Genomic DNA, 24,112 nt, shown 5'->3' with positions numbered 1-24,112 from the left:
ATCAGGCTAAGACAATATAGTTGCCCAACTATAGAGTTATGCTGGTGTGATACACTCTATCAGGGGACAATTAAACAAATGCACCATAAAATATAGTATCCAGGAGACAATAACTCCCCAATACATGTACCATGCTGTATACCAACTATGTCTATAGGCAAAAAGCATGAGATATATCAAATACAGTGCAGTGTTAAGGCCACTTAAAGTGGAACAATCTCACCCAGTCCTTTCGTCCCAATGATGGATCATCGTTCTCCCGTGTTGCTTAGTCCATATACCGGCACGGTGGGAGTAGTGGCTTGGTCACTAGCCCTGTCAGGGATAAAGCTGACCCTTTAATTGTCCACAATGACTCCCGCCCTTACAAGGGCAGTCCACAGCTGGCCCTGTTGTGGCTGACCCTAGTATCCCAAATACAGGTGACTCCCGACGCGTTTCACAACAACTGCTCATCAGGGAGGCATAAAACACCTGAAACTCGCGGTAGTGGCTCAACACAGAGCTCAAACCTACGTGGCCTGGTATCCAAGTGTTGTGTTGTTTATAAAAGGTGAACGATACCTGTTCCCCTATTTTTGAAAATGATGGCGCCATAAACACATGAACCATTCATTGGCCTCACCATTTTCAGGTTTAAATTGGTGTTTGGATCACAGTTTGCATATATTTCATTTTAATAACCCAATTAAAGGTTAAGTTTTAATATCACATGTTGCTATATCTACTACAGTATAAATTGGTGGGGAACTGCAAGAAACGTCCTTGTTTTCTCTATAATGCAGGGGCGCTACATGATGACATCACAAAGCCATCTGCGTCATTTAGAAAGTACCCGACAAGAAGAGAAAAGAAGTGACGCCGAGAGAGAACATTTGGAGATGGGAGTGATATTTTCTTTTTTAGTACAATGGGGAAGGGGGGATGAAAGTAAAGGGTTGATGATGGCATCTGGGACTTATAATAAATAGGGGTGGGTCGGTGGAGGATGTTATATAGGGATTAAAAATGAATTGGGGGATGGGGAGTGTGCCAAGTCTAAAATAGTGATCCCACACCTCCTAATTCATTAAAAGATTCTGATGCCATCTTCTCCCACCCCCATCCCCCCCCCCCCTAAATTCATTATGACACTTTCAGACACATGATGAAATGGACAGTCGAAAAGGTTGCTAAGTATAGCATCCTACCCCACCCCTACTACAAACCTATCAATAACAATGTATTGCGGGGTGGGAAAGGACGGGGTGAAAAGGATCGTACACTTTTTGAATGAAGGGAGGTGGGAGAGGTTGATCTCAGGGACTTTTAATGAATAGGGGGTAGAAGTGGACCTTTTAGGCCAGAATCACACTTGCTAGTGCCTCGCGTGTAACTCGCGAAAGTCTCTCATGGTAGAACCCGGCATGGCCGCACACTCCCCTGACAGGAGCGGGTCGGTTGCATGTATCTCTATGCAGCTCAGACGCTCCTGTATGCATAGTGTGCGGCCATGCCGGGTGATTCAATGAGAGACTCGTGCGAGTTACACTCGAGGCACTAGCAAGTGTGATTCTGGCCTTACATGGATTTATAATGAATTGGGAGGTAGGGAAGGATTTTAAGTAAATGATAGCATCCTGAATCACCTCCAAATTGTTATAAGTCCTTGATATGATTGCATCTTCTCTGACCGAATTTATTAAGATGCTGATCGGGACCTATAATAAATTAGGGGTCATATACAGGGACTAATATTGAATTGTTGTTTTGTTCAAGCATAAAGGAGAGGGGTTAAGCTGCAGTACCTGAGAACAATCATCATATAGTGGTGTTTGGTTCTGTTAAAGATATACTTTCATCAGCTGCAGAACTTGGTCATTTGTGGTTCCAATTTTTAGCTCCATTTAGATCTAATATTGATCCTAAAGATAAGTCATACATTTCTTGGTCCTGGACAACCTCATTAATAATCTCAGTGTCAATTACAGTGGGTACGGAAAGTATTCAGACCCCTTTCAATTTTCCACTCTTTGTTTCATTGCAGCCATTTGGATAATTCAAAAACATTCATTTTTTTTTCTCATTATTGTACACTCTGCAGCCCATCCCCAATCTTGACAAAAAAAAAACCAGAAATGTAGAAATTTTTGCAAATTTATCTAACAAGAAAACCTGAAATATCACATGGTCATAAGTATTTAGACCCTTCAGAAGGAAATGGACAGCATGCAACTAAAATCTGAGTGTCTGAGCAAAGGGTGTGAATACTTATGACTAGAGATGAGCCACCCCCCTAGAGTTTAAGTTCGGTTCAGTTCGTCGAAAGGTGCCCCGTTCGACGAACCGTTCGACGAACCTCTCGACGAACCTCTCGAACCCCATTGAAAACAATGGCAGGCAATCACAAACACATAAAAACACATTATAAATGTACACATACAGTTAATAAACATTGCCATAACACTTACCTGTCCCCGCAATGCGTCCTGCACTCTGTCTCCAACAGCTTTTCCATCGGATAAACCCTGCGCCCTCCCGGTAACCAGCAGTGATGACTGGACCTATCGTGACGTCAAAATAGCATGTGACCAGTCACGTGTGTATTATCTCATTGGCTACAGACTGGTCACGTGGCTTTGACATCATGCTAGGTCCTGTCATTGCATCTCTCCGGTACACGGTGCACTTTTGTGTATCGCCGTGTACCGGTGACATGCTCTGGCACATGGTCTACTCCCCATTCTGCTTCCCCGTTCCGTTATTGACCGGCTGACACAGCCGGTCAATAACGGGGATCACTGTTGCCATAGCAATGCGCCTGTTAGCGTGACGTCACCGCTAACAGCACGCAGCGGCACCAGGAATCACGTGATCGGAGCACCGTTGCTATTGTAACCTGTCTGTCAGCGGTGACGTTACCGCTAACAGCCAGCAGCACTGATCACTCACGGAGTGAAAAGACTGCATGGGAAGCAGCAGCGTCTTCCTCCCATGCTGTGCTGCTGATGGAGCAGAGCTGCATGGGCTGAAGGAGAAAGAAGACAAAAGACCATGGATCGTGGAGAGATAAGAGGGAGTAATAAACATGGAGTCTCTAAGTGTGTCTGTGTATTTATTTGTATTAAAGTATTTTTTCTCTGTGTGGTGTCTTTTTTTAACCCTTTATTGGAGATTCTTAATGGCTGGGTCAAACTTGCCTGACATTAAGAATCTCTGGCTTAATACTAGCTAGTAAACAAAGCTAGTATTAACTCATTATTACCCAGCGAGCCACCGGCATCAGGGCAGCTGGAGAGTTGGATACAGCGCCAGAAGATGGCGCTTCTATGAGAGCCCCATTTTCTGGGGCGGCTGCGGACTGCAATTTGCAGCAGAGGGGCCCAGAAAGCTCGGGCTAATCTGTGCTGCGGATCCAATCCCCAGCTGCCTAGTTGTACCCGGCTGGACACAAAAATGGGGCGAAGCCCACGTCGTTTCTTTTTTTTAATTATTTCATGAAATTTATGAAATAATTAAAAAAGGGCTTCCCTATATTTTTAGTTCCCAGCCGGGTACAAATAGGCAGCTGGGGGTTGGGGGCAGCCCGTACCTGCCTGCTGTACCTGGCTAGAATACAAAAATATGGCGAAGCTCACGTAATTTTTTTTGTAGTTTTTTGGCAGAAAAATAAAAAATGCTTCCCTGGATTTTCCATTGCCAGTGAAGGTAACACCAAGCAGTGGGGGTTAGCAGCCAGTAGCTGCTTGGATTACCTTTAGCTAGCAATACAAAAAATGCAGCAGGAGCCCATATATATTTTTTTAATTATTTATTTAAATAACTAAAAACAAAAAGGGATTCCCTGCATTTTGATTGCTGGACATCACTGTGCTGTAAAAATAAATCTTTAAAAAAAAATGACGTAGCACTTCGCGGTATTTTTGATTCTCAGCGCAGATAAAGCAGACAGTTACGGGATGCCACCCCCATCTGCCTGGCGTTACCTTGGCTGGCAATCAAAATACAGGGAAGCACATTAATTTTTTTTTATTTAAAAAATAGTTAAAAAAAAATGATGTTGGGTCCCCCCATTTTTGATAGCCAGCTAGGGTAAAGCAGACTGCTGTAGCCTGAAAACCACAGCTGGCAGCTTTACCGTGGTTGGGGATCCAATGTGGAGGTCCCCCCAGGCTCTTTTTTTATAATTATTTTATAAATATTAATAATTACAAAAAAAAAGTTGGGTCCCCTCCAAATTGGATCACCAGCCAAGGTAAAGCGGACAGCTGTGGTCTGGTATTCTCAGGGTGGGAAGGTCCATAGTTATTAGCCCTTCACAGCCTAAAAATAGCAGGCCGCAAGCGCCCCAGAAGTGGCGCATCCACTAGATGCGCCAATCCTGGCGCTTCACCCCAGCTCATCCCGTGCCCTGGTGCGGTGGCAAACGGGGTAATAAATGGGGTTGATACTAGCTGTAAGGTCACCTGACATCAAGCCCAGCAGTTTGTGATGTCATGGCATCTATCAGATACCAGACATCACAAACTGTCAGTACTAATAAAAAAATAGACAAAAAAAATGTATTTGAAAAAACACTCCCCAAAACATTCCCTCTTTCACCAATTTATTGTAAGGAAAAAAAATAAGGGGGTCCGACGATGACTCTGGACCATCTAGAATATGGGGGACACGCTCAGGGAACGTATCCCCCATTTTCTAGTAGTGCAGACCCTCCATGTGAGGAGTGTGGGTGCAATGAATCTGCACCCACTCTCCCCGGGTCCACAGCAGCAGAGTCCATGTCGTAACTATTGCTCCCACAGCTGCAATGCCCTGCTCATGAGGTAAGGGCATGCCTAATCAGGAGAACTTTTCTACATTTCCAAATATTGGTATTTGCTGATATTATTGCTATTCCACCTACTATATATTGGGGATCTTGGAGATGGAATACCCCTATAAGTCCAGTTATCCAGCTGAATGAATACTAAACAACAGAGCTTGCTATTTAGACATGTTTTATTATGGCGTATAACGGACTCTCATGTTTGGTAGTCGTTCAGCAGGGCAACTATAAAATCAAATACCTCCATTTGGAAATGTAGTATAGCTCTCCTGATTAACTATGTTCCTTACCACATGAGCAGGGCATTGCAGTAGCTTACAGATGCATGGTTACCACCACTCACTGTGTCTGAACACAGCCGTTCTGTGCATGCGGCAGCGTCTATTGTGAAGGAGGGGGCCGTGGGGGATCAACGCTGCACAGGTACCTTGGGACACCGGGGAACACCGGTGGGGTTATAGGGGGTGACCTGGCAGGGCCTGGGGAGGAGTTTTCTGTCGCATGTGTCATGGCACATGCGACAGAAATCAGAGGAGTAGGGTGAATGCGGCCAGCGTGCTGCTGTGCGCACGACCATCTTGGATTTCCGGGAGGGGGTCGGGAAGGTGCACTTTGGCGACACCGGGGGACCGGGGAGGAGATTTATCTCCCATCTGACATGTTTGTTCATGCCAGATGGGAGGTAAATAATTTTTTACCGGCGCTGTCATTTACTGTAACGTGATCATCGGTATACGGTGTATACCGGTGATCACGTGAGCGGGACCGGAAAAAACAGCCTGAATCATGATCTCCAGGGTCTCAGCTAGCCCTGAAACCCCGGAGATTTTCTGATGCTGGGGGGCGCTATTCACTTATTTCTGCCTGCTGTTTATAAACGGCCGATCAGAATAAGGCTACATTCACACGACCGATCCGTTTTTGCCGTCCGCAAAAAACGGTCAGTTTTTTTCACGGGTGCATCCGTGTGGCATCCGTTTCCGTTCCGTAGACGGTCCGTATGTCATCTGTTCGTCATCCGTGTGCCTTCCGTTTTTTTTGTGTACTGCAAAAATCTGAAGGAGGGAAAATACATAAATTTACCCAGGATCCTTAGCTTCAACCTACATGATGCGGTCACATGTTCACTCCAGTGCCATTTTCTACTGCTTTTCACAGCGTAGAGCTCTCTGGTGATTTTCTTGTGCTTGTACACTTCATATCAGTCTTTTCTGTCACTATAATGGCAGAAAGACACATCATGTCCCACTCTCCTGCATTTTGTAATTTTGCACCCTTTGGTGCCTTTCATGTGGCACTAAGGAGTGCTTAGCCTTATATTTAGCAAAAAAAATAAATAAATTTAAAAAAAAAAATGACGTGGGGTTCCCCCTATTTTTGTAGCCAGCTAGGGTAAAGCAGATGGCTGCAGCCTGCAGACCACAGCTGGCAGCTTCACCTTGGTTGGTAATCCAAAACTGAGGGCACCCCACTCTGTTATTTTAAATTAAATAAATAATAAAAAAAAACAAAACGTGGGGGTCCCCCCAAAATTGGATCACCAGCCAAGGTAAAGCGGACAGCTGGGGTCTGATATTCTTAGACTAGGGAGGTCCATGGTTATTGGACTCTCCCCAGCCTAAAAATAGCAGGCCGCAGCCGCCCCAGAAGTGGCACATCCATTAGATGCGCCAATCCTGGTTCTTCGCTCCAGCTCATCCCGTGCCCTGGTGCGGTGGCAAACGAGGTAATATATGGGGTTAATACCAGATGTGTAATGTCACCTGGCATCAAGCCCTGAGGTTCGTGATGTCAGGCGTCTATCAGATACCCGACATCCCAAACCCAGTCAGTAATAAAAAAAAAATAGACGACAAACACATTTTTATTTGAAAAAACACTCCCCAAAACATTCCCTCTTTCACCAATTTATTAAAAAGAAAAACAAAATCCAGGTCTGGTGTAATCCAAGGGGTTCCCATGACGATTCATACCATAGTCAATGTCCCAGTCAATGAAGAACAGACTGTTCCCCATTGGCTGGGAGAACAATGCAGTGACCTGAGCTAACATCAATAGGTCAGCCCAGGTCACTGCAGGGCATGACAAGTGCTGCTGTCAGGAGCGAGGTACATTACCTGTGGTGACGATCTCCTGCACTGCTCATAGCAGAGCTGTCACTGACTTCAATGACCGCCACCTTCACCACCAAGTATCGCGGGAACCTGTGACGTCACAGCTAGTCACAATCTCGGGTTGGCAGCGAGAGGAGGAGATGTGACAAGCGGCGGCCATGGAGGACAGTGACAGCGCTGAGGTCGGGAGGGCAGGACTTCATCACCGCAGATAAGCGGGGTAATATGTGTGGAGTGCGAGGTGGGTGGAGTTAAGCGGGGTAATGTGTGCGGAGTACGAGGTGGGTGGAGCCAAGCGGGGTAATATGTGCGGCGTGCGAGGTGAGTGGAGCCAAGCGGGGTAATGTGTGCAGAGTGCGAGGTGGGTGGAGCCAAGCGGGGTAATGTATGCGGAGTGCGAGGTGGGTGGAGCCAAGCGGGGTAATGTGTGCGGAATGCGAGGTGGGTGGAGCCAAGCAGGGTAATGTGTGCGGAGTGCGAGGTGGGTTGAGCCGAGCGGAGCCATGTGTGCAGAGTGCAAGGTGGGTGGAGCCTAGCGGGGCCATGTGGCGCTGAGGACGTAAGTGTCAGGGACTGCATGGCTGGAGATAGGTGAGTGTGAGTGTGTGTGTGTGTACATGCCGAGTGCAGGAGGGGCGGAACCGAGCGGGGAAGTGTCGGCTCCCTGCACACGTAACCAGGGTAAATATCGGGTTACCAAGCAAAGAGCTTTGCTTGGATACCCGATATTACATCTCCTACCTGCGTCCTGCGGCTCACGCCAGCTATGCGGAAGGAAGAAGGTGGTCGGGATGTTTACGTCCCGCTCATCTCCGCCCCTCCGCTTCTATTGGCCACCTGCCGTGTGACGTCGCTATGACGCCGCACAACCCGCCCCCTTAAAAAGGAGGCGGGTCGCCGGCCAGAGCGACGTCGCAGGGCAGGTGAGTTCATATGAAGCTGGCGTAGCGATAATGTTCGCTACGCCAGCTATCACCATGATATTGCAGCTGCGGGTACTATTGCGCTCGGCATCGCAAGCATCGGTAGTGTGCAAAGTGCCCCTTAGAATCTCCTAATGGACTATTTAAAAATGAGGCTTCTAATGTCATACCAAAGATATGAGAGCTCAGAAATTCCCAATTTTCCATATTTTCTGGGAGCAACCTCTATTTGTTCCTTACTGGTTTTTACAGTAAAATTAGTGCATAGAGGAAAATGGGTATATGCCGTGCTAAAAAACCACTGGTATCAGGATAATGAAAAGATTTTCTTTTTTATTTCAGCCATCCAACGCGTTTCAGAGACAAGGACCGTCTCCTTCTTCAGGGAAAAAGAAATCATGATGATTTCCTGATACCAGTGTTTTTTTTAGCGCGGCATAAACCCGTTTTCGTCTATGCACTAATTTTACTACGTCCTGCACGGGGCCGCTGTTTTAACCACGCGGGCACTCACATGCGCTATAAGGAGTTGTGACTGGCACAACCCGATTAGGTGAGTGTACCTCGTTTTATTTCCTAATGGTAATACCGGGTAAGACCCTATTGTGCCTTCTGTCTCTCCATCTCTAGTGGTTTTTACAGTGGCATACCTAGAGTTTGATGGGCCCCGATGCAAAATTTGGACCTAGGCCCCAACCATACATCAACACTCGGGATACAGGATAATTACACCGACACTCAGGGTACAGAATAATGATACTGACGCTTGGCTCATTCCCTTACCTTTGCTATGTTCTGATATCCAACTTGTCCTCAGCATGCACCTTCCCCATGCTCTGATGTACATCTTTCCCTCAGCACACAGCTTTCCCATGCTCTGCTATACATCTCTACCTCAGCACCCAGCTTTCTCTTGATATCAGAGCATGTAAAAAGCTGAGTGCTGTGTGAAAGATGTTTAGCAGAACATGGGAAAGCTGGGTGCTGAGGAAAAGAACCTCTTTCACCCAGCTTCCCCATCCCATGCTTGTATCTCTGTCACTCATCTTTGTATATATGTCCCCATCCTGGTACATCTGATCTCCATCACGCCACACACAGTAAAAAAAAAATCTAATGACTGGTAATGTGACCAGAAGAGGCGGGCCTTAGCCAACAAAGCTGATATCAGGGAGCAACATTTTCCTATTGGCTGAGTCCCCGCCCCTTCTGGTCACATTGGTATGACCTCACCACAGGTTCTGGAAGTGAAAATTTACATCGATGGTATAATACTTATGCTAATTCTAACAGGGGGAGGGGATAAGGGTAAATACCCCCCCAGATATTATCTGATCTTCAGCTGCTGTCACTCAAGCAGCTGCTGATTTTATAAACTTTACTTTCTTGGATTTCAAAACCTATACATCCGAGCTGACCACTACAGGTATGTATAGAATCAGTCCGATAGTGCCAGTACAGTAGTGGATTTAGGTTATATAGGAAAATCCTGATGATTGGTTCCCTTTAAAGTCTGTTCACACAGAGTCTTTTTTTCTAAGTTTTCGGAACAGAAATTGAGCCCTAACGTCAGGTTTTTGAGAAATTTGTAGATTTTTAGGATGATTTTAGAGAGTTTCTGCTCCAATAACTCAGCAATAAAAATGTGAACCCACCCTAAAAGTACATTCATGTAGACTCTTTTTGCTTTGTTTTAAGAGCAGAAACTGAGCAGAATCTACAAGTTTCTGATGAGTTTTGAGTTTTTGAGGAGTATTTGGTGAATTTCTGCTCACTTTCTGCTCCAAAACCTAAAAAAAAAAAAATAAAACTCTGTATGTACATATGGTAAGAGAATTATGGAACTGCATGTTTTTCCTGCAGTCAAAACTTCAGGTTTTTTTTAACTAGAATACGCTTTATTTTACCATAAAACTGACCTGACATTACGATTTTCCACGTAGATACCAAACATGTATAGTTTTTGTTTATTTAACTGGTGGAAAAAAAATCTGAAAAGCCAATATCTTGGGGGGGAACAGGGGCTGCCTCTTATAATCCTGATGAAGCTTACCGGATCAGCACATCTCAAGATGGAGGGTCGGCGATACTGTGGCTCAGGGGTGTCGTGGCTCAGGAGGGTCGTCGATACTGGGGGCTCAGGGATGTTGCGGTGGGCACCATTGGCCTGCCAGCTGTCGGCGGTACCACATTGAGCCTGCCGGTGGGCTGAAGGCTCCGTTGAGACCACCGGTGCTTGATAAGATAGACATCAAGAAAATGGTCCCGTAAGCGGCGCATGCACAGATTGATATTTTAGAGAGCCGAGATCTCAATCTGACCATGTGCCGCTTCCGCTGTCATTTTCTTGAATTATATCACGTCAACCGACGGTTGGCTCAATGAAGCCTTCAGCCCACTGGCAGGCTCAATGCTGCTTGCCACAACACCCCTGAACCCACAGTATCGCTGACCCTTCTGAGCTATGATAACCCCGAGCCACAATATCGCCGACCCTTCCTCCTGTGACTCTCTTGAGCCACGGACACCCCCATCCTCCGAGCCCACAGCATCGCCGACACAGCCTCCCGAGCCGCTCTACCGCCACCTCCGTGCCGCCATGGTCCTGGTGAGCTAATTAATAAAACACACTAAGATTATAAGACAGACCTCAATTTTAACATTAAAAATGATTTTTTCCAAATTTCCTTCTCTAAATTTGGCGTGCGTCTTACAATTCTAGGCTTATACTCAAGTCAATAGTTTTTCCAACTTTTTTGTGGTAAAATTAAGGGCCTCTGCTTATACGCGGGTCAATTTTTGCTTGAGTATACATGGTAATTTGCATTCTTTACCCCTATTTTTTTTTTCTTTTCTTGATGCCTTAGTATTAAACACTCACAGAAGAACAGAACATGACACCCTAAAAGCTGCGTGTCATAGATGGCGCAGCTAAACCTGACACGTTCATGGATAAAATTACCATGACTGTTGGAAAAAAATGATTCACTGATCTACTACAAAACACTAGTGGAAATGTCACTCTAACATTACGTGGTAATGGGAGTTTCAAAGTAACAAGTCTGAGTCATAACGTGATTGCCAGAAAAAGTTACATTAACGAGAGCGAATTTGGAATTAACGCTGCTGTAATGTGGTCTCCGAAACTGGATAAGGAACAACAAGACTTTCATGGTGGTAAATTATAGAGCAGGAGTAGAAATTATTATAGTCGGTTCATGGTGATCGTGAAATATCACAAATCTGAAGATGTACGGTTTATTGCTCTCTTAAAATAGCTGCCTTATCCTAGAAACATCTCCATACATGTCCACTAGAGAGAAAAGAATCGCGAGGGAAATTAGAAATTCATTATTGCCTATGAATAAGGCCGAGTACGTCCGAAACGCGTAAGGTTACTCTCTTGAACTCTGTTCATAGACTCTTGAGGATTCAGTTTTTAACTTTCTTAACGTTTACAGTAAATTGAAGTTTTAATACGTTGGTGCTGGATCCATCCATTACGTTGTCTGCATTGCCCTTGTGGACGCCAGCCACAAAGATCCGTGCACCCATGGAGAAATTATAGGACTCCTCGGACTAAGGCTACTTTCACACATCAGTTTTCTGCATTCAGGCACAATCCTTTTTATTCCTGATCCAACGGATCCGGCAACAAAAATGTAAAACAGTATCCACCAGATCCGTTTTTTAACGGATCCGTTATGCCTGATGCGTAAAAAATCCGTTTTTGCATCCGTTTTGTCCGTTTTTTTTGCTGGATCCGTTTTTTCAAAACATTGGAGCATGCGCAGTTTACATAAACGGATCCGGCAGCCGCATCCGTTTTTTGCCGCATTGCGCCAGATCCGGCGTCCATAGGCTTCCATTGTAAAACACGCCGTATCGCGCCAGATCCGGCGCAATGCACTTTTTTTGCCGGACAAAAAAACGTTACAAGACACGTTGCCTCCGGCCGCCGCTTTAATTAATTTTGCCACATCCGGAAAAAAACGGATGCAACGCAAAGCCATCAGGTACAATCCGGTAACAATGCAAATCTATGGGGATAAAACGGATGCGGTACCGGATCCGTTTTACCCGTTTTTTTCCGGATTGTGCCTGATGGAAAAAAACTGATGTGTGAAAGTCTTCTATCTGTTATATATTATACTCACCTCTATCCCTCACTGGTTCTTGTGCCGCAGCTCCTCGTCTGTCCAGAGATGGTTTTCTTCCTCCCTTTCTGACTCTTCCTCCCTTGTCTCTTCTTTTTCATCTTCACACCATTGCTGACTAAGGCCCCTTTCACACATCAGTTTTTTTACCATCAGTCACAATCCGTTTTCTCGACAGATCGACGGGTGAAAACAAATATCACCCCATCTTGGACGAGAGAGAGAGAGAGAGAGACAGTCCGTCGCCGGATTCTATCATTTAATGGATGACGACGGATACTCCGCCGATAGGCTTCAATTCCAGCAAACAACGGACACCAACGGATCCGTCGCTGTCCGTTTTTTCAATGTACACAAAAAATGTTACTGTGGACGTCATCTTCATCCGATGGACACACATTTTTCCAGTGATCCGTCGAACAATGGATAAAACGTGAGGCCATCCGTTGCAATCTGTCGCCAATACAAGTCAATGAGAAAAAAATGGATCAGTTTTTTTTCAAAATTCGACCGATTGTGGCAAAAAACGGATGTGTGAAAGGGGCCACTGTTTTTCTGCTTTTACCTGTACTATTTCTCCCCATTTTGTATGTGCTCCATGGACAGTGCTGCCAGGTGTACATCCTGTGAGATACATTCATGCCATTAACAAGGGTTCGAGGGTGAATATGTCTGCACTCGATGTCAGCGAGTTGCATGTTTAGAAGACCATGTAATAGATCTAAGGGGTACTTTGCACACTACGACATCGCAGGTGAGATGTCGGTGGGGTCAAATCGAAAGTGACGCACATCAAGCATCGCTGTCGACATCGGAGTATGTGAATCCTTTTTACTACGATTAACGAGCGCAAAAGCGTCGAAATCGTATGATCGGTGTAGCGTCGGTAAGTTCCGTAATTTCGGAAGGACCGATGTTACGATGTTGTTCCTCGTTCCTGAGGCAGCACACATCGGTGTGTGTGAAGTCGCAGGAGCGAGGAACATCGCCTTACCTGCGTCCCGGCTGCAATGAGGAAGGAAGGAGGTGGGTGGAATGTTTATGTCACGCTCATCTCCGCCTCCCTGCTTCTATTGGCCACCTACCGTGTGACGCCATGTGACGTCGTTGTGACGCCGCACGACCTGCCCCCTTAGGAAGGAGGCGGTTCGCCGGCCAGAGCGACGTCGCAGGGCAGGTAAGTGCATGTGAAGCTGCCGTAGCGATAATGTTCGCTACGGCAGCTATCACAAGATATCGCAGCTACGACGGGGGTGGGGACTATCGCGTTCGGCATCACTACCATCGGCATGCGATGTCGTAGTGTGCAAAGTACCCCTACATGTACAGCTTGTGTGGCACCCCAGGGTTGCCACAGTAACAACACAAAGGGTTAACTCCCCACACACAACACCAAGACCTCCTGGCCAGAAGGGGGAGACCAAGCTGCTTCCCTGTATATTCTGGTGGGAAGGAGGAAATGGTCAGTAGTTTCAGTTTGGAAGTTCAGTGCAGAGCACTGAGGAGAAAGGATCTGTAGGTTGGAAGCTGGCTTTAGCTCACCTCAGGATCCACTGACCAATTCCAGGCCTAGCTGAGGGTCTGAGGGAAGGAGAAAGAGTACACAGAGGAACATTCCTGGGAGACAGAGCATTGCAGAGCTCATCCCCAGTGGAGCACACAGAACGGATGCTGGATCCGAGACTGCAGGTTACATACTGCACAGTTACCACCAGAGAAGTGAAGATTCCAGATCTTTCACCTGTACCACAGACACAAGCAACATAGGAGAGTTCAGGAACATACTAGTAAGGACTCGAGTTGCCTGTCAGGTCGGTACCTAGGAGCAGAGCAGAGCAGAGCCGGCTGCATAGTTCACACATCAGCAGGGCCACAGACACACAGTGCAGGCAAGGAAGCCAAAACGGCCTGGCTGGGTGGGAGAAGCCCTGAACCCCTCACAGACTCCGTGGACAGTACTCTGCTGAATACCATCATCAGTAAAGGACAAAGAAACTGCAAAACCGTGAGTCTGCCTGTTTATTGTGCTCGTGTCCTGCACTCCCCCCATAAACTAACACACTGCCCCGGGGAAAAGGCTCTACCCGTGGGGAGCCGTCCCATCTCAAGCTGCCTTCCATCACCCCGGAGGTTCTGCAGCAGCGGTGGTCATCTCTGATCACATTCCATGGGTGGCGTCACGAACATAACCCCCCTTTTTATTGTGGAACCAGGGAGCACAGACCGGGTCACGACACCGTGATCCCCTTTCCAGAAGCAACCCCTTGGCCCGGTTCTGGGTATCGCCTTAACCCCTGGCGACACAACTTTGGCGTCACGAACAGGATGCGGACTGGACCCGGCTGCAACCCGGGTGACGTGCGCCTGTAAAGACTTATTGCATCGCATAAAAGACTTGCACTGTGAATTGTTGCAACAAAGAACGGACTTTAAACTTTGCAAAGATACCTGGAAAAATCCCAAAACATCATTGGCAAAATTTTCCAGGCGCCATCTTTAATCGCGCCATTAGCTGCTACGCGCGGGAAAACATCACGCCTAAACTAAGACTCCGCCCACCGCTTGCAGAGGAGGTGCGCTCGGTGCTGCGACCCGAACGAAAAAGCAGAAAAGTGTCCCAGGCTTGCTGTCAAGAAGACTGGTGAAATTAACTAAGGGGGCGCAAAGATGTCGCAGCAGGGAGACGCTGTTGTACCCGGCGGTGCAGCGGCACCTATCATGCCGTTCCTGATGCCGTACACCCCGGGTGCAGTGTGGCTGCCGCAGTACTCAGGTGAGCCCAACACACTTAATGACTTTATCGGAAAGCTAAAAATCTACTACAGCATGTACCCCCTGACAGAAGCTCAGCGTGTTGGTATGCTTATGGGACAGTTAACTGGCAATGCCCAGCGGGAGGCTACATCCTGGCCGGACGATGCAAAGGACACTGTAGAGCATATAATAGCTGGACTAAAAGCAGCTTTTGAATCCACTGCTGGCAGCCGGGCTAAAATGAGGTTCTTTGGATGCAAGCAAAAACCTAGAGAGAGCGCAAGAGACTTTGCCTTAAACTTGCAGGAGACGCTCAGAGCACTTAAATTAGCAGAACCTGCCTTAGCCCCTGGAGCAGATAAGCTGCTGATAGACCAATTCCTGGATGGACTCTCATCCCCTTCCCACCGGGGACAACTGAGCATGATGGTGATCCAGGATCCAGGACTAACATTTGCCCAGCTAAAGGATAGAGCCATCCGCCTCCAGCAGGTGGAGGAGCCGCAGGATATAGACTCTGTTCAACACCTTACAGTGGCACCCCAGCAGCCAGTAGTGCCGGTTACATCGGCCATGTCAGCGGCTGCTGCTAACCACCTGGAGCCCATCACTAATGAGGCTCTCCATCAAAGGCTTGATGCCCTGACAGACACTGTTGCTTCCATGGCTAGAATCGTCCAGGAGCTGCGTGGATCCAAGTCTGCACCCAAGATTGAGATGGCGACCAGCAAGGAGGATGTCCCGTGGATGAGGCCTAGGAGATACCAAGCGACGAGAGGACGACCCAGCAACCGCTACCAGCCGGATGGACAGCCCATTTGCCGCCGTTGCAAGGAGCCAGGTCACTTTGCCCGTGAATGTGCTTTAAATGGGGATCCCCTGGGGAGGCGGGCCGCTCCTCAGGAATGAACTCTCAAGGTCCTTCACCCTGGCACGACAAGTATGTGGGGGGACGTCCAGTCATCCCCATCGTGCTGGATGGCATTCCACTCAACACCTTGCTGGACACTGGTTCCCAAATAACATCAATTCCGCATGTCCTTTATAAGAGGTACTGGGCTGATTCAGACGTTAGCAGTGGTCCATCTAATGTTGCATTGAATATATGGGCTAGCAATGGTGAATTAGTACCACAGGTTGGTTTCAGAGAAATGACCATTAAGATTGGGAGAGTAGAATTGCAGAACCAAGGTATTATCATTGTTGATGTTGACCGACGAGAACGTGAACCAACTATGCTGCTAGGAATGAATGTAATTGAAAATTGTTTTGCAGAGGTAATTACTGTCTTGCAGCAGATCGTCGAGACTGCCAAACCTGGGCAACAGAGACTCCTGCAGAAGGAAATTAAAGCCTTGATGCTGAAGCAGCAGGTAGAAATGTCAGGAGGTGAAATTGGCAGTGCAAGGGTAAGTGACCCAATACCTATTGTAATTCCTCCCAAAACTGAAATGCTGGTCTGGTGTAGAGCCGCAATAGGCATCAGAGGGCGAGACTATCAGGCCCTGGTAGAACCTGTGTACTCAGACAGTAGGCCCACTGTATTGACGGCCAGAGGAATAGTTGAGGTACACAGGGGGAGAGTGCCAATACGCCTTCTAAATTGTGGGGAAGATGAGGTCACCCTACCAAAGTATGCTACCATGGCTAAGCTATATACGGTTGATAACAACGCCATCACCACCGTTGAGCCCTTGAAGCCGTCAAGTCAGGCGGAAGACAATGGCTCAGAGGGAAAGCTGGAGGATTGGTGCCAAAAGCTACATGTAGGCACCGATTCTACACCCTCCCATCAAAAGCATGGAGTATACAGGGTAGTGAAAGAATATGAACAAATATTCAGCAAACACCCATTAGACTTTGGGCAGATCAAAGGGGTAGAGCACACTATACCCACTGGTAACCATCCACCAATAAAGGAGAGGTATAGACCAGTACCACCAGCTCACTACCAATGCGCCAAAGACATGCTCAAAGAAATGAAAGAAGCAGGGGTAATAAGAGACAGTTGTAGCCCCTGGGCAGCCCCACTAGTGCTAGTTAAGAAAAAAGATGGGACCATGAGGATGTGTGTAGACTACAGACAGATCAACCGCATTACACACAAGGATGCATACCCATTACCTAGGATAGAGGAGTCATTGGCTGCATTAAAATCCGCTACTTACTTTTCCACCCTAGATATGACTAGTGGGTATTGGCAAGTTCCTGTGGCAGAGGCTGATAAGGAGAAGACAGCGTTCACCACGCCGATGGGCCTCTGTGAGTTCAATTGTATGCCGTTTGGACTCTGCAACGCGCCTGGTACCTTCCAGCGACTGATGGAGTGCTGCCTAGGACATAAGAACTTCGAAACTGTCCTCCTGTACCTGGATGACGTCATAGTCTACTCCAAGACCTATGAACAGCATCTACAAGACCTGGCAGAAGTGTTTGAAGCCTTATCCGGATACGGCATGAAAATCAAGCCATCCAAGTGTCACCTTCTAAAGCCAAGGGTACAGTACCTGGGACATGTCGTGAGCTCAGAAGGGGTAGCACCAGATCCTGAAAAAGTTACCGTGATCAGAGATTGGCCGAGACCCACCAGCGTGAAAGAGGTGAGGCAATTCCTGGGACTGGTAGGCTACTATAGAAGATTTATAAAAGGGTTCACGAAGCTAGCAGCTCCCCTACAAGACATCCTGGTAGGACAGTCAAAGAAGTCTGCAGCCCGAAATCCTCCTTTCCAGTGGAGTGATGAGAGAGAAGAGTCCTTTAAGAAGTTGAAGTGGGCACTGACAGGAGAAGAGATCCTGGCATATCCAGATTACCATCAACCCTTCATTTTGTACACGGATGCCAGCAACGTAGGACTGGGAGCAGTATTGTCTCAAAAGCAGGAAGGCAAGGAGAAAGTTATTGCCTTTGCAAGCAGGAAGCTCCGGCCTACAGAAAGAAACCCAGAGAATTACAGCTCCTTCAAGTTAGAACTACTGGCAGTAGTTTGGGCTGTAACAGAGCGTTTCAAACACTACCTGGCAGCTGCAGAATTTACCATCTTTACTGACAACAATCCGTTGACCCACCTGGACTCTGCAAAATTAGGTGCGCTGGAACAGCGATGGATAGCCCGACTGTCAAACTACAACTTTGTCATCAAGTACAGGGCAGGCCACAAGAATGGGAATGCAGATGCCTTATCCCGGATGCCACACTCGGGGAACGTGGAAGAGGAACCGGAGGGACTGGAAGAAATTGAGCTGCCGGCCTTTCACCGTCCTAAGGTGGGACAGTATCAACCGAGTGTCTACCAAAAACAACAGCAGGCAACTCTCAACCCATTAGCACACCACGGATGGGCTGACACACAAGACAGTGATCCAGCTGTGAAGCTAGTGAAAGAACTGCTTACACAACAAGGTGCATACCCTAATCAGAATTCCCCAGCTGAGACGCAACATCTCTGGAAGGAGAGAGGTAAATTGTTCCTGTACCAAGGGAAGCTCTGTAGAAGGCACACCAATCCAAAAACACATGAGTTGGTCTGGCAGATCATCGTGCCCAAGAGAGACGTCAAGATGGTTCTGGAAGCTTACCACAACGGTGCTGGTCATTTTGGTTGGAAAAAGTTGGAAGTGCTCTTAAGAGAAAGATTCTACTGGGTTGGCATGAGAAAATCAATTGAAGATTGGTGTAGAAAATGCGGACCGTGCAACCTCAGAAGAAAGGATCAACAGAACCAGAGAGCTCCACTCCAGTACATAGTAACCAAGCAACCACTCGAGCTAGTCGCATTAGACCACGTCAAGTTGTCACCAAGCCAGTCCGGCTATGTCTATGCCTTAACCATCGTGGACCATTACTCACGCTTCTTAGTGGTGGTACCCGTGAAAGACCTTACAGCTAGAACAGCAGCTAAAGCATTCCAGACGTACTTTTGCAGACCCCATGGTTACCCAGAACAAGTCCTTGCAGATCAAGGTCCAGCTTTCGAATCACAGATCTTCCAAGAATTCTGCAACATGTATGGCTGTAAAAAGATCCGCACAACAGCATACCATCCCCAAACAAATGGCTTATGCGAGAAGATGAACCATATTGTGATTGACCTGTTGAAGACCTTACCAGAGTCAGAAAGAAATCAATGGCCAGAGAAATTGCCAGACTTGGTGGACTTGTACAATCATGTCCCGGTGAGTTCTACAAACTGCACCCCCGCTTACCTTATGCGTGCAAGGCCCGGTAAACTGCCAATTGATCTAGATATGGGAATTCTGAAGCCAGATGCGGAAGTTCAAGAATCCAATTGGGATACCCTACGTCAGCAGCAGTATCGCCAAGTACAAGAGTGCGTAGAGAAAAGTCTCCAACAAGCTAGGGGAAGACAGGAGAGAACCTTCAACCAGCATGCTCTAGCAACCCCATTGCAACCTGGTGACCAAGTTCTCAAGAGGAAACGGCGCACAAACAAATTGGATAATCAGTGGGAAACCACCCCATATACAGTCTTACCATCCAGTATGGATAATCCCAAAGTGTGTCTCATCAGTAAGGATGAAGGAAGGACATCAGCTGTCGTTTCAAGAGATCAACTCAAACCGTGTCCTGAAACCCTCAAGACACCAGAAGTCACCTTACCCGTACAGGTACAACCTGTCAAGAAGGAAGAAGATGTATTCCATACAGTCTTAGGAGATTTCCCAAAAACATGGCCAAATTACTATGAAGCAGTAGTAGTCCCAATGATCGCCTTCCCTCAAGTGGTGGAACCACAATCAGAACCCATACCACAAGAAGTCTCAAGACAAGAAGAACTGGAAGTTGAAACCGTAGAGGAAGAACAGATTCCTGGTCCCAGTGAGCTTGCCAGTCCTACAGTCAGCCCCCCATCCTCACAAGTACCAGAAACACCAAATAGGTACACTTCCACTCACACCATTATGCTAAGTACACCCAGTACACCAGCAGTACGCAGGTCACAGCGTAGTACTCAGGGTCAGATACCAGCAAGATATAAAGACTAATGTGGAATAGCATATAAAATGTACATATGTTATAATGTTTATATGAAAAACCGTAACAGTTTAGTGTACAGAAAAGGTGAGAGAAGAGTGGTGTAAGGTGGCAGCACGGAGAGTTACAACTTGATCACATGTTGGTGGCCCGAGGGCCGTGAGGCCTTCTGCACTTATGACCAGAGTAGAGACACCTTTAAGAAGTGTTTGTTGATTAAAATGTTTATTTAATTGCAACGTTAAGACCAAAAGCCCAGTACCTACAGAGACTATACTGTATGAACACTTACATATTCTTGAACATTTTGGACTCTTTTTGAGCTTTAAGGTTTTTGTATTTTTTCCTTTTGAGACTCTGTATATATACACTTGTTGTTCATAACTTGTTTGTTTCTTTCACAGTCCCGGAGTACTGTTCTTCACTAAGGGGGAATGTGGCACCCCAGGGTTGCCACAGTAACAACACAAAGGGTTAACTCCCCACACACAACACCAAGACCTCCTGGCCAGAAGGGGGAGACCAAGCTGCTTCCCTGTATATTCTGGTGGGAAGGAGGAAATGGTCAGTAGTTTCAGTTTGGAAGTTCAGTGCAGAGCACTGAGGAGAAAGGATCTGTAGGTTGGAAGCTGGCTTTAGCTCACCTCAGGATCCACTGACCAATTCCAGGCCTAGCTGAGGGTCTGAGGGAAGGAGAAAGAGTACACAGAGGAACATTCCTGGGAGACAGAGCATTGCAGAGCTCATCCCCAGTGGAGCACACAGAACGGATGCTGGATCCGAGACTGCAGGTTACATACTGCACAGTTACCACCAGAGAAGTGAAGATTCCAGATCTTTCACCTGTACCACAGACACAAGCAACATAGGAGAGTTCAGGAACATACTAGTAAGGACTCGAGTTGCCTGTCAGGTCGGTACCTAGGAGCAGAGCAGAGCACAGCCGGCTGCATAGTTCACACATCAGCAGGGCCACAGACACACAGTGCAGGCAAGGAAGCCAAAACGGCCCGGCTGGGTGGGAGAAGCCCTGAACCCCTCACAGACTCCGTGGACAGTACTCTGCTGAATACCATCATCAGTAAAGGACAAAGAAACTGCAAAACCGTGAGTCTGCCTGTTTATTGTGCTCGTGTCCTGCACTCCCCCCATAAACTAACACACTGCCCCGGGGAAAAGGCTCTACCCGTGGGGAGCCGTCCCATCTCAAGCTGCCTTCCATCACCCCGGAGGTTCTGCAGCAGCGGTGGTCATCTCTGATCACATTCCATGGGTGGCGTCACGAACATAACCCCCCTTTTTATTGTGGAACCAGGGAGCACAGACCGGGTCACGACACCGTGATCCCCTTTCCAGAAGCAACCCCTTGGCCCGGTTCTGGGTATCGCCTTAACCCCTGGCGACACACTTGCAACACCCAGGAGCATTCAATACCTGGAAAAAAGTTTAGAATGGCTCTGGCTGGGGGCCTGTAATATGGAGGAGGGAGAACGTGGGGACTGGGAGGGTCAGGACCTGTCAAGACCGAGAGTTACGTAGTTGGGTAACAGAAGAAAGGGTAGAGGAAAAAGTGTCAGGGAGCCTAGTCCATTTCTGGCACAACCTAGAAAATATCCCTGTCTGGCTGATATTTGGGATACTTGCCCAGGACTAGGATCACTACAGCAGGACGTTGCTCCTAGCAACCAGGAAAACGACTGCTGTAGGAAGGAGGGAAATAGGAGTGCAGCAAAGGCCGGACAGATGTGGTGGTAGGGGACATTATAATTAGAAGACAGACAGATTTTGGTGGTAGGGGACACTATAACTAGAGGACCAACAGATGTTGATGTTAGGGGATGTTATAATTAGGCAACAGACAGGGTTATATGCCGTCAAGACTCAAATATTGAACAGTGTGTTGTCTGCCAGGTGCTCGGGTTCGGCATGTTGTGGATCGGATAGACAGATTGCTGGGTGGAGCTGGGGAAAACCCAGCGGTCATGGTGCACATTGGTGCTAATGACAAAGTTAGAGGAAGGTGGGGAAGGTCCTTAAAAATGATTACAGGGAACTAAGAGAGAAGCTGAAGTCCAGGTCCTCCAAGGTGCTGTTTTCAGAAATACTACTGGTGCCACGATTGTCACTAGAAAGACAGTGGGAGCTTAGGGATGGAAGCAGGAAGGAAGGGTTTGGGTTATTGGAGAACTGGTCCGACTTCTCAGTTGGCTACAGGTTCTACGGTAGGAACGGGCTGCACCTCAATGGGGAGGGTGCAGTTGTGCTGGGGAAGAAATGGTCAGGCGGATGGAGGAGCTTTTAGGCTAGGATCTGGGGGGAGAGTAGTTGTGCAAAAAAAAGAATAGATAAAGTAGACAGAGAGAGTGAGACAGTAGGTGTTAATGAGAATTTAGGGGAGACAGAGACATGAAAGGCGTAAGTAAGAAATGTGTTAATAGTATTAAAAATGTCTGCTGGCAAATGCAAGAAGTCTTGAAAACAAAATGAATGAATTTTATGTCAATCACAGATTACAATGTGGTGGGCGTTACGGAAACCTGACTGGATAAGATCCATGACTGGGTGACAAATGTAGGGGTTTACACCTCATTAAGAAATGACAAGAAGGACAAAAAAGGTGGTGGGGTGTGTATATTTATTGAATCTAACCTAAGACCTGTTTTCAATGATGGGGGGAACTGCAACAATGTAGAGTCAGTATGGGTAAATGTACATGGGTAGGGGAATAATGGAAAGCTGCTAATTGGAGTTTGCTATAAGCCTCCTAACATACCTGAACAGTTAGAGGGTGAAATCCTGCAACAACTTGGAAAGGCAGCTAATAATAATAATAATCAAGTTCTTATTATGGGGGATTTCAACTATCCAGACATTCAGTGGGACATAGAATCTTCTGGTTGTGCTAAAAGTTGCAAGTTCTTATCTACAATTCAAGACCATTTCCTCTCTCAGATGGTAGATGAACCGACGAGGGGAGATAATTTGCTGATTTGATCCTGTGAAATAGATGAGATACAATTTCAGATCTACAGGTCCGGGAGCACTTGGGCACCAGCGATCATAACATGGTAAGCTTCAAAGTAATATTCAATGCAACGTTTGATGGGGAAATGCTAAAACCTGGAATTTTAGGAAAGCTGATTTCAACAAATTAAGAAAAAAATCTTAATTGTGTAAATTGGGACAATGTCATGGTAATTGGGGATACCGAACATAAATGGAGCAAATACAAACTATAATAAAACAAAAACAAAGGGTGTTCAAAATCTTAAAGGCTGAGAATACAGAAAAAGCATTTCAGGAGCATAAAGATCTCAATAGGAAATGTAAAAAGCCAAATCAAGGTAGCAAAGTTAGTTATTGAAACACAAATTGCCAGCGACATTAAAAGAAATCACAACATTTTATCAATGCCAAAAGAAAAGAATGGATAGAATCAGCCCCTTAAAATGATGAAATGATGATGAAATAAAGCTCATTTTCCAAGAATCAAGGACATTTTGAAAAGAAATTCAAGATACTTCAATTATAAACTGTCAACCGGCGTTTTGCTCTAGACTTCCTGAGTGTCATGGCGGCATCAGATGCTGTTCAGACCACAAACTATGACACTCCTCACTATACTTTCTCTAGTGCTTCCGAGTTGCACAGGCAGACTCGGGCGTCGACCAGCTGTATGTTCATTAGTGATCAGTTTAGCAGGAGTTAATTTCTGTTAGTCTGCTGGTTACCTTTCTGATCACGTTGTAGGAGACTTATCACAGGTACTCTCCACCTTTTTAAGATGCAGGAATTTGTCTTCCTTTGACGACTATAGCTTTCTGCTACATCGGTCCATGTGCTGTTATTTTCCAGTCTGGTGATTTACTGCGTGTTGCTTGGTGTGCAGTGGAATTCCTCTTATTGTCTGGCTAGTTCCTCTCCTCCCTGCTTTAGTTTTACTCCTTATCACTTGTTGTCCAATTATTCTGTGTGAATGTGCTGTGTGATAGACTTTTGATTACTACATGAGGGCTGATCAGGAACAGGGGTAGGAAGGCGGCCCAGACAACATCACCATCAGACATATCTCTGGGATCTGGGACAGCTGGGGCCAACCAGCCTGAAGGCCAGTTTAGGAGCCCCAGTCCCCTGTTATTCCATACCACTGCATGACATAAACATAGAAAAAAGCAATATTTACCAGCTACGGTTATAGAAACAAACGCAAAGATATGATGCAGCAGTCCCCTTAAGAAAGAAGGTAACATAAGTGCAACATACTGACAAAATAACAACTCTCAACCTACCAGTTCATGAAATGGATGATTGCTTATTATTAGAATTGCACACAGATGAGCTTGCAATAGGGAGCAAGTCACA

This window comes from Anomaloglossus baeobatrachus, chromosome 1, assembly GCF_048569485.1.
Source record: "Anomaloglossus baeobatrachus isolate aAnoBae1 chromosome 1, aAnoBae1.hap1, whole genome shotgun sequence".
Taxonomy (NCBI): Eukaryota; Metazoa; Chordata; class Amphibia; order Anura; family Aromobatidae; genus Anomaloglossus; species Anomaloglossus baeobatrachus.
This window is presented reverse-complemented; position numbering follows the sequence as displayed.